The following is a 12,256-nucleotide window of genomic DNA, read 5'->3' on the forward strand; positions in this document are numbered from 1 at the left end:
CCCGCCGGAGCGGCAGGGGCGGGGCGTCTGCCTGTGAAAGCTTGGTTGTTGGCAGACTGGTTTGCAGATGTGAGGCCGTCGTTGTTATTATTTCTCACCTCCAGTGCGTTCCGCTCTGAGTGTCCAGCGGCCGTGGTTCCCGGCCCGGTCCCAGCCCTCGGTGTCCACCCCATCGCCAGTCCTCAGGGCCTCCCGTGTCATTTACTTCTCAAGGACTCAGTGGGCGTCTTGACGTCCACATCCCAAACCGGCCCCCTCTTGTCTGCTGCAGTCTTGGGGTGGGTTGGTAAGGATGGGGTCCATACCTTGGTGGTCTCAGTTTGCTGTACAGTAGGAAAAGGGCGGAGAGAAAAGAGGGGGTGTGTTCGGGGGTGGGGAGGAGGACGCCCTCACGGGTCAGTTTCCTTATTTACATGAAACTGCTTTATAAGACAAGCTGACCTTTGCTCCTCTTCCCTCCAGCTGTGTGTGTGTGTGTGTGTGTGTGTGTGTGTGTGTGTGTGTGTGTTTCAAACTTTGGCAAAAGCAAACATTTTAGGATATCAGAGTTTCGCTTTTCTTTTTTTTTTCCAAAGCTGATTATTTTGAGTCGGTCCATGAGAGGGGAGCAGGATTATTTCATTCAGATCAAATACAGCTTCACCGTAAAAATGGAAGTTCCAGGCTGGAGGTCTGGCAGCATTCCTAGCTTTCAGAGTTTCATCTCCAGCCTGCAGGGCAGAGCTGAGAGGGGGTGGCCCCTGGAAATACCCGAAATACTGCTGAGCAGCACAGGAAGCATTGATAGGAGGCAGGGATGTGGGCTTGGATCAGGATGAGGCCAGAAACAGCTTGGATAACGAATAAGAGTGGAAGCCCATCAAAATGGTGCATCTTAAAACTAAGCGAGGTCGGTGTGATAAAGTTTGAAGTCCTTGACAAATGACAAAACAAATTGTTTCTTTATCAGCTTTGAGTACCCACGGGATAGTCACAGCCCAAAGCTAGTTTGGTGTCATTCGTATTTAGGGTGACAGTGTCCAGTCTAATAGCTGGATGGAAAACGGCAGAGCTGCAGGATGAAGGAAGGCTGCTCCCAAGGAGGTCTGGAAGCAGCAGGGGCAAAATAAAGTCTGAGGCCCTGGATGGGGAGTGGGGAGGTAGGGGTGTGAAGGTTCAGGTGGATTGTGAATATGTCTGGCTCAAGGCGTCAGTAAAGCACACTTCTGAGTGTGTCTGGGTAGCTCATGGAGGTGTGCTAGAGGGGCATCTGTATATATGTCCCTCGGTCCTTTTTCTCTCCCATTTCCCCTGCTCTACTCCTGGACATTATGAAGTGAGCAACTTGGCTCTACCATGCTTTTCTTCCAGGACATTTCTGCCTTGGAGCCAGCCAACCAGGGACCGAATCCTCTTAAAACCTAAGCTAAATTAGACCTCTCTTCCTTCAAATTGTGGGTGTTGGGTATGGTGTCTGTTAGGGTTTATGTTTAGATATCTCCCACACAAAGCCTCATGCACTCTTAGGTGGAGCTTTTGGGAGGTAGCTGGCTCATGTGGACACCATACTCATGCATGGATTTAGTCTACTGATGAGTTCATAGCTGAATGTGTTGTTGGAGGTAGGGCCTGGACTGAAGAGGTGGGTCGCTGAGGGTGTGGCCTGGAAGGGTTAGAGCTCTTCCAGAGTTTCTTCCTTCACTGTGAGCTTCCTGACTGCCATGAGGTGAGCAGCTTCTGTCTGCCAGACTCTTCCACCGTGCCCTTTGCACTTGGAGCCAGTGACCATGCAAGGACTAAATTTCAAGCCAAAGTAAACCTCTGTTCCTTTACACTGTGGGGATTGGGTATGGCTCTCAGCAATGGGAAAACTGACTATTACAAGGAGATGCAAGAGAAGAGATAAAAACAACGGCAAACTTACTGTTTCTTAGTTTTGCTGAAAACCATTTCAGCAGGTGGACCCTGGCTCCCAATCTCCTTGGTGTATTGAATTGAGGCAAGAAACCCAGGATAATGATGAAGTAATAGAACTGTTTTCTCCATTTGGCATTCAGCCAGTGAGCTTGTATCCCTGAAATGAAAATCTGTCTCCAAATGGAAAAACCCTGAGCTACAAAAGGTCAGGCTGTGCTGCAGGGGGAGCCATCTGAGCCAGGCTGAAGGGGACAAGGCAGTGCTAGGTGATTGAGAGCTACTCCAGGCTCCATTCTACGTAGTGAGGGATCTCACTGCTGGCTGCTTATTCCCTTTTCCCTTCTCTTTTAGGCTTCCTGGAAAGTCTTTGGTGTTCACATGTCTTTAGCATTAGGTCATCTACATTTTTAACAGCGAGCAGGACCAGACTCTAATCTTTAGGTTTTAGCATCTAACTAGATAATGTGATAATGTTGTCTCCCATTTATGGTAAGTGATGCTTCCCTAGCTTATGTTCCAATATAAACTATTTTTTTTTAATTTAAATTAAAGTGAATTTCTTTCCAGAAAAACAGTGTCAGGTGGTGTTTGAGATGGCATAAAAGCATGATATAGGCATAACTGAATTTTGAGACACAAAGAATTTCGTGTCTCTCAGGTCACTTAATAAAGTACATTCTGCTCCTTCTGTCTCGGCCTAGGGACCTGAGGTTTTTGAGAGTGTAAGTTACTTGACTGGCGAGGGGGGAATGAATATCTTTAAATACTTTTCTTCAGCTCCTCCCTGACCAGAACCCCCAGAAACTGTGAGTCCCTGGAGAAGTACTGGAATTCAGTGGCACCACCTTCCCTACAATGACCTGTGTTTATGCCTGTTCCTCCTCTCCCGCTGCCCTGTGAAACAGCAGCTATGAATAGCTGAACAAACTGTCCAGACCTCACAGAACAAACACAAGCTGCCCACTGAGGGAAAGGAGCCATGGAAAAGTGTGCTAGTTCAGGTCTTCAGAGAAACAGAAGCCAGGACAGGATTCAGCATGTGAGGGTTTTATTAGGGAGAAACCTGTGGGACAGGTGATGAGGTGGGAGCCAGCTTAGTCTGGGAGAGTGTCAGACCAGGGTGTGTGTTGACCCAGGAGGGAAGGAGGGCAGATCCCAGGACTCTGCAGCCCCTGAACGATCCAGCAAGGCCACTGGGAAGTGCTGCAGTCAAAACCAGCTGTCAGTGGAGTCCCTGGTGTCCACTTAGTCACTGCGGGGGAGTAGCTTTTGGTGGGTGGCCTGCCTCTGGGCAGACACAGCAAGGCCGTCTCCAGACCTGGCTTCCTTATTCTCTTTGCACTTGGAGGTGTGCGGGGCCACGACCATATTGGGAACCAAAGGTAGGTTAATGTCCACTGTTGGGCGTACTATGGTGGCAGGACAGCTTTCAAATTCACCTGAACCTCTAGCATATTCATAGCTCTGGTTAGGCTCTTAAAGTGTGTTATCTCATTTGCTTATCACTGGCTCTGTGATGCAAGTTCTGTTTCTGTTCTTATGTCACAAGTGAGGAAACGGAGGCTTAAAAGTTGCGTCTCTTGCTCAAGTTCACTTCAGCAGAGGTTCCAGGGCCCTTGAATGTTGTTTCCCTTTCCTGCAATGGGAGTTGGGGTCTGTTAATTAAACCTCAGTCTTGACTGCATCTCAGCTCACCTACTTATCCTATTCACTTTGTACTGCTGTGCTATTTGTTGGCCTCGTGACCTACCCTCCTGCACCTCTGAAGTCCAGGGAAATGGGACGGGCCCAGAGTGGCCCCAAGACTGGTCACTGGCACTCTGGAGGCAGGGAGTGGTAGAAAAGATGAGCTGAGATTTATGCTTAATAAGTGGAAGTGAGTACATTTCACTCGCTATGTTTCATGTATGGATCTGTCGAGCCAGGCTCTGTGGTTTGCTAGCTGACTCAGCCTCTGGATTGGTTACACTAGTGAATGTCCTTGGCACCTACAGACAGGAGGCTGACCCAACTGCCATTTTTGTAACTGTTGGCGACTGATGGTTCACTTGTTCCTTGAGTGTAAGTGGCTTGTCCTGAAGCAAGTGAATGTTCCCGGCCCTCCCACTTCCTGTTGTGTTTGATTTGCTCACCAGTGCAGTGGTCTGGCGTGTTAGGTGCGGTCGTGCAGGAGTTCCTGAGGAGCTGGAGAGATTTTCAGCCCACCGCCTCCCTGTCCCTCAGATCCCTGGCTGTCTGAGGTGTGTACGGTGGAGTAGGACACCAGAGAATCAGGGCTTCCGTTTCAGATTCTGCAAATTAAGGGTAATGCTATCTGTCCTTTTCCCTCCAAGAGATAGCTTAGCTCAGAAAAGATAGGCATGGAGAGTGCTAGAAAAGGCTAGAGTAAGATGTAAACTTCTGGGTGGGCATTACATTTTGAAATACTAACCGAAGTTTGAATTTTCTCCTAAGAATTTACATCCCCTCTCTCCCTGGAGGAACTCTCTAGCACCGGAAGTGCTTAAAGGCTCTGAGGAAGGGCAAGGGCCTTCTCTGAGCTACAAGTGAACACATAGGAGACACATTCGGAATAGGGCCTGGGTCTGAGCAGAGTGGGGTGACGGTGAGAAGGTGACACGGCGATCTGGGGAGTGTGGAAATGTTACCCGCGATGAGCCAGGAGCCTGGAGGCTGGCTGCTTCCTTATGGAGGTGGCAGACCCCCTAGGTAAGCCTGAGCATCGCAGAGAGCTTGGGACTTAGCTCTGCTCCTGAGGAAGAGCCGGGGCAGGTGGGGGGACCCCAGGGGAGAAGCACAAGGCTGGAGGCTCCCCAGCCCCAACCCGGCCACTTGGCACTGGGGAACCCTTGCTGAGGGCCAGTTGAGTGGACCGATTGAGATCAAATTTTCCTGCATCCTGGAAGACTTGAATCAGAAATTAAACTGATATAAAACAACATGGGTTTCCCACCTGAGTTTATATACTACATGGATTTGTTTCACCCTGTTATTAGGACTAACGTAACAAGACTGATGTTTCAGAAAGAAACTTTCAGCTGTATATGCGAACAAACGAGGAAATTAATTCTGGGAGTATTTTGCAAAGAGACGTGAACAAATCCTGATGGGGGAAGGAAGCGAAGAGTGTGCTAACTGCAGGGTTTCAGCAGATGATCACGCTGCAATACGCTCAAGGGATGGCCCCTGTCGCCTTGTCTCCCGGCCCGTGTGAGAGCAAACTCCCCGCTGGCCCGCACTTTTACTTGCCCTTTGCACCCAGTTGATTAATTGCACAAACTGATCATGCAAAACACAAACACTATTGATTTTTAGAATTTTGTTCCATTGAGGAGGGGGAGACCAAACCCCAGGTTTTCAAACACCAAATAAACCTCTCTGCGCAGTTTAATCATCCTTAAAACCCTAACTAGCAAAGTGCTTAGATATAGAAGGATAACATTCACTAGTTTAAAACTTATGGAAATCCACAGAGAAAATAGTTTCTTACTTAGTATTTTCAAGAACGGAGGCTAGGAGTCTGGATGATGTATTAAAGGCCAATCTCATATACAAATACAGGGCTTTTTTGCATTTAGATTATGTTATCTAAGATAGTTCATGGAGCATAACTTTGCATAGTATGACCTCTTTTTCAAATTCTATGTTTCTCCTTTATTGATTATTGGGAGAATAGAGTCCACCAAAAAACGTATATATCAGTAAAATAAAAACTTGAATAAATACTTTAATAGTAAACTTATTGAGACATCATATTTGCACAAGTTACCTATTTATATGTTAATATTCATGCAATGACAAAGGTGCTCAAAGTGGTGGCCATTTATTAGTATTTATTAGCTTCCAGGCATTTATTAGTATGTTGAACTGCTGAAGTTTGTGAACATGTTTTTGGTGGACTCTGTATTTGTTAAAACCACTACTATGATTGACCAGTGCTGCACATCTGGACTACATCAGTATAACAAACTGACTATGGAGTGATAGGAGATATCTTCTCCCCAGGCCTCCGTTTCCTGGAAACTCCTTTTCTCTATCACCCTTTCCCACCTTAGCCTTGAGGGTGAGCTATGTACTGATTGTGGGAATGGTCAGTTTACACTGAGTCTTATAACTATGACTACAGGACCTCCCCATAGGTAGTAGAAGAAGGATCTGGAAGTACTGGTCAACTTGGAACATCAACAAAGCTATCATTGAACAAGCACCCACTGTATATACAGTTCTGTGCTCGCTGCTAATGGTGGAAAAGGTTGCAGACCATGGACTCGAGTTCAAGGTACCACCTTCACAGGCAAATACAAGACAGACCATCTGACTGTGCTTAAAAGAATGTACAAGTAGCCCAGATGCAAGTAAATCTCAGGCCACAGGAAAGAGTATCTCGTATTTGTCTCAAAGCCAAGTGATAATGGTTGTTTCCCTTTCTTTCTGGAACTTCGTCTCTCCCATCAGTCTTGAATGAGAATATCTCAGATATCGGACCATCGTATGTTTTCAGCTTAAGGTGAAGCCCCAAACTTGAACCTCATCCAGATTCATAAAGCACCATCTTTTGCATTCCTGATGAAAAGATTCAGTGTGTGAGCTGCAGAGGCAGTCTGATCCGGCAGAGGGAGGAGTTTGCCATTTGAACAGGCCAGCGAGGGGCTCAGCAGGACGTGACTGCAATGCTAAACACAGCTTTGTATTTCTTTCTTTGTTCTGGATACTCAAGCACGGAAACACCCAGAAAGAATGACCAGTAATCTGAAGGAGATAAATAAAGCTTGATTATTTTATATCACCGAAGCCAGAGCATAAAGTAGATGGCACTTTCTCCATCTTACATATAAATATATTGAAACCTAAAGAAATAATTTATTTGGATACAGGAGACATTTTAAAAATGAAAAAAAAATCATAAGATTTCAACTTTCTTAGGCTAGATTTAGGAAATGCTCAGAGCTCAATAGGCTAGTGGCCTGGATCTCCCAACCAAGCATTTCTCTGTACAGGGTTAGAGCAGCAGAGCAGGGCTCTAGCACAGGGGTTAAGTGTCTGGGAAAATCCGCCCGCCAGTGAGATAGGCTTGGTAACATCATCATGCACAGGTGAGGAGAAGGCATCGCTGGAAGGTGTCAGGGTGTGTCTGGTGCTGGGGTGTAGGTACCTACGGGCCCTTTAGCAAGCCGTGGGGGTAGCTCTTGAGGGCTGAGAAGTTTCCTGGGTGAGAATTCACCCTGAGGGCAGAAGGAGCCTGGTGATTATCTTCCAGGAAAGGCTTTAGTCATCAGCAAGAACTGGAGTGTAGCAATTCTTGGTTCTGTTCCATGGCCCAGCGACCTAGAAGCTCATCCACGGGGATGCGGAAGGCCGTCTGGGGACATTGATGAGCTTTCCCACCAAGCTTTGTGCAGAAATACTCAGACTTCAGAAGCAGTGTTGTACCTTGGGACAGAAACAGGCGAGAGGAGCAGGACTCACCACAGTGCCCAGGATGGGCGTTGTCAGCCGACTGGGGGGGCGTGGGGACACCTTCTGGAGACTCTCAGAAATGCAGGACACAGGATGTCCTGCTCGGAGCTTTGGTAAGGTAGACAGGAGCAAGAACTGGGGCCCTGTGTGTTGGAGTTAAGGGGATGTCTTCTGACTCAGACCCACAAAGACTGAAGAAATATGCATAACATAACATACCTGTTATTTATGCTGTATTATTTTCCATGTTCCCAGAATTATCGTTTACTAGATGAACTTAAATAGATGATTTCTCTCATAATGCATAAGTGCTTTGTAAATCCTCGTTTTGTTTTGTTTGTTTTTTGCTGAGTCAGTGCTTTTAGAGCAGCAAAACATACTTACAGGCAGGTAATGACTCTTAAGTTTGTGCTGCAGTGACTTTCTACAAATGAATAATCCATGCAGCACCCCCTCCTTTGAGCTGCAGAACATTGTGAGACACTGAGAAGCTCCAGGTGTGGTCCCTTCTGGGCGGTCTCCCTCCTTCAGGGTAATCACCCCCTGATTTCCAATGGCGCCTGTTTTCCGTTTTTGCCTGTTTTCGACTTTGCATGAATGAAATCATACAATACATCTCTACATGTCTGACTTAATGTCCTCAACGCTATGTCTGCTTCACTTCTGTTCTCACCAATATTTTTCATCATCGTGTAACATTCCCTTGTACGAATGCAGCACCCTTGAATGTGTCTGTTTTACCGCGGATGGACATTTGAGTTGCACCTAACTAGGGGGTATTTTGAGCAAGATTGCCGTAAACACTTTTGTCCATGTTTTTACTGCTCATATCCTCTCATTCTATTGGGAGTTTAGTAATTGTTAGATCTGACACATGCTTTAATGTTTTTCTCTCTCAGATGGAAAATGCAGTTTGGGGCTATGGTTTAGACATGGTTTGCAGTGTCCCCCAAAGGGTCATGTGCTGGAAGTGCGTGGCAATGTTGAGGTAGCAGAGCCTTTCAGAGGTGGGGCCTAAAGGAAGATGGTTAGGGCACTGGGAGCCCCATCCTCAGAAGGGGTTAATGCATCCCCTTGGGACCCCGGTCAGTTCCCAGGAGAGTAATTGTTATTAAAAGAGCAATCCTGGCCCCAAATACCTGTTGCTTCTTGTCTTGCCATGCAACGGCTTCCCCCACAACCGTGATACCATCTGCCACCTTGTGATGTAGCCCACGAGGCTGTCTGGTTACATAACATTTACCTTCCCAAACTGTGAGCTAGATAAACAATTTTCTTTATAGATTATCTAGTCTTTGGTATTTTGCTATAGTAAAAGAAAACTCACTAAGACATTTGGGTAAGATGTACAGTTATTTTGAAGTGATGATATTAAAGCAATGAAGAAAGTACATTTGATGGGGAAGCTAGAAAAAAATGAGTAAGTGCTACTTGGAGTAGCTGAGTACTGATTTTGCTATTTTTCAATGTTAAATCCTCTTTAGATATCATAAATTGCAATAAATGGGAACCATGTGAAGTATTGCATTGCTTCTGTCAAATTTAAAAACTTGTAGGATACTTTTCCAGTACCACCTGGATCACTTTTTAGGATGACTCAATCAATAAGATAATTCTTTGTTTTTTTGGGGAGGTACCAGGGATCGAACTTGGGACCTTGTGCTTATGAGGCAGGTGGTGGAACCACTGAGCTAAATCTCTGGCCCCAATAAGATAATTTTTAATCTTATTTCCAGGAAGATATATTTAGGAAAGTGATTTTTAATTAAAAAAATTTATCAGTGTGGATGGTTAACAGTTGATTGCAGCATGCATAAGTTATAGCTTTTAGGACTGGGGGATTTAGCCCAGTGGTTCCGCCACCTGCTTCGCAAGTGCAAGGGCCTGAGTTTGATCTCCAGTACCAAATAATAATAATAATAATAATAATAATAATAATAGTTTCTCTTTTAGGCTGGGGATTTAGCTCAGTGGTTCTGCTGCCTGCCTAACAAGCACAAGGTCCCCATCTCAATACCAAAAAAAAAAAAAAAAAAAATTATAGCTTTTACTATTAGAAACTGAAAAATATCAGTGGATCTTCTAATTTTTTAATTTTTAGTCCATGTTATGGTTTAGATCTAAAATGTCTCAGGTTCAGAGACAGGGCCTGGTTGGAAGTGGAAGATCACGGCGGACATGACTTGAAGGGTCGCATTCTCCATCCTGGTTGGTTCCTCCCTTCTCTTTCTCCTTCCTGGCCCCCATGACACGAGCAGCTTCCCTCTGCCGTGCCCTTCCACCCTGCAGTTTCTGCCTGGAGTCAGCCGACCATGAACCCACTGAAACCACAAGCCAAACTGAACCTCTCCTCCTTTAAGTTCTGGGTGTCAGGGATTGTGTCCTAACCACAGAAAAGGTGACAAATACAGTTAATAAGTTGACAAATCTGTTTTAAGCATCAGCCATTGTGTTTCATGAATTTAAACTATAAAGGCTGAGTGAAAGAAAATGGTGCTCAGTTTGAGTCTAAAGAGAGAAAGGCTTTGTGAGGTGGGCCTCACTTTGTGGGTGGGCAAGTGTCCTTGGGGTCCAAGTTACTCAGTGCATCTTGACTCAACCCTGCAGGTTCTGTGTCTAATCTACAGGCGCCTCACTTAGAGGATGTATTGGAAACTGACATGTTTCTTTTATTTGCTTTCTAAATATAAAAACAGCTTGTGTTTATTCTAGGAAATTTGGAAAGCATATAAAATATAAAAATAAAAATCATATGCATAGCATTATTCTATGTTGATAGCTCGGAGTTTTCTTTCAGCTTTTAAATTACCCATTTTAAAAATAGCTAATTTATTCAACATACGTGCTTTTCGAACTTCTTGTGTACGGATAATGAAAGGATAGAAGTAGAAATCCTACAGTTACTTACAGGGTCTCTAAAGCTTGAGCTTGCATGACAGAATCCAGAACAACTCTAAGGTCAATGTTAGGGCTGGGGAGACTGCAGAAAAGGCTAACTTTACAGCCTGGAGACAGCTGTCCCTGCAAAGATCTGATTGCCAGCTTGGATTTCAGTTTTCCCACTGTTCTGGAGGTGATACGGATGGTTTACTGTGCCGAGTCTATACAAACAATGTAGTTTATGCTGAACTCTTGCTTTCCCTCGGGAGCTGGAACCTCTGGTATGCGCCAGGCAGAGTTCCTGTGTGATCAGCCTCAATAAGAACTGCAGGCATGGAATCTAGCACATTTTCCTGGTAGGTAGGGTTTTCCTACGTTGTCACATGTCGTGGCTGAAGGAATGAAGTACATCCTGTGTGACTGTACTAGGAGAGGAATCTAGAAGTTTATGCCTAGTCTCCTTCCAGTTTTGCTCCATGTGACTTTTTCCTTTCTTTGCTGGCTTTGCTTTGTGTCCTCGCATTGCAGTAAACTGTATGAAATTGGTATCATACATCTTTGCACCCACAGACCACCAGACAAGTGCTGTCAGAGGGGGTTCCTTGTTGGCTTTCTTTTCTTGGGTCCTGTCCTGCGTCCATGCTTTTCCCACCTCCTCTTGTCCTGTGACCCAAACTGCTATCTCCAGGCTTGTCAGGATGAGAAAAAAGTCTCTTAAAATGAAACAAATCCTATCTGTACAGAAGTTTAGTTCCACATTCTCTCAGTTACCTCTGCTGGACTGGGCTGGTGTCTTCTTTTTGCATAAACAGAGCTTCCACTAGATAATTTAAAGCATTTTACAAACAGAAGAAAAGAAGAGGAAAAGAAGGAAGAAAAAAGAAAGAAAAGAAGGAGGGGAAAAAAGGTAGTTTTCTCTGACAGCAGTTTTCTACAGTGTTCTCAATTTGGTAATAGCTGGGCTTTTAAAAATTATCCCTATAGCCATCCTGTAGCCATTTAGTTGCTTTTGTTCTGAAAAAGGTAATTTTTGTCTTTAAGAATGTGATCTCACAACACTGAGATTCTGCCTTACCCCGAAAAGAATGGCTGCTATCAAGAAATCAACCAATAACAAATGCTGGTGGGGCTGTGGGGAGAAAGGAACCCTTCTCCATTGTTGGTGGGAGTGCAGACTGGTGCAACCACTGTGGAAATCAATATGGAGATATCACAAAAAACTCGGATTACAGGTCCCATTTGACCTAGCTATCCCTCTGCTGGGTATCTTTCCAAAAGAATTAAAAGAATCATATCACAGTGATATATGCACACAGATTTATAGCAGCTTGGTTTGTAAAACTACTAAAACTTGGAAACAGTCCAACTACCCATCAACTGGAGACTGGATGAAGATGTGGTTTTTCTATTAAATGGAATACTACTCAGTCATAAAGAATGAGATACTAGAGTAATTTATAGGTAAATGGAGGCATATCGAGGCCATACTCTTAAGTGAAATAAATAAGACACACATGTTAATACTGAATAGTTTCTCCGGTGTGAAAAACTGAAAGTGTAAATAAGGTTCAAATGATATAATTGACAATGTGATATATGAAGAAAGGGCTAAAGGAGTAGGGGAAGTGAGAAGGTAGGGGAAAGGAAAGAAGGGAAAAGAACAAAATATGAGAAAAGGAAAAATGGAAACAAAGTCTTTGTAAATAGGGAAGGGTGGAGGGGGTGAAGGGAGGGTGGTGGAAGGGGGAAAAATAAGAACCAAGATACATCATGTAAATGTACAAGTTCTCAATGATGAATATAACTGTACTGTATACAAAAAAGAACCAATAAACTCAATGAGAAAAAAAAAAGAAAAGAAAGTGAGCTCAAATTGGGCACTGTGGCATAAACCTTTGATCCCAGCAGCCTGGAAGGCTGAGGCAAGAGAATACCAAGTTTGAGCCCAGCCTGGCTCAACTTAGCAACTTAGTGAGACCATCTCAAAAAAAAAAAAAAAAAAAAAAAAAAAAACAGGCCCTCG

This window comes from Fukomys damarensis, unplaced genomic scaffold, assembly GCF_012274545.1.
Source record: "Fukomys damarensis isolate Sample0158 unplaced genomic scaffold, DMR_v1.0_HiC HiC_scaffold_17, whole genome shotgun sequence".
In the NCBI taxonomy this organism is placed as follows: domain Eukaryota; kingdom Metazoa; phylum Chordata; class Mammalia; order Rodentia; family Bathyergidae; genus Fukomys; species Fukomys damarensis.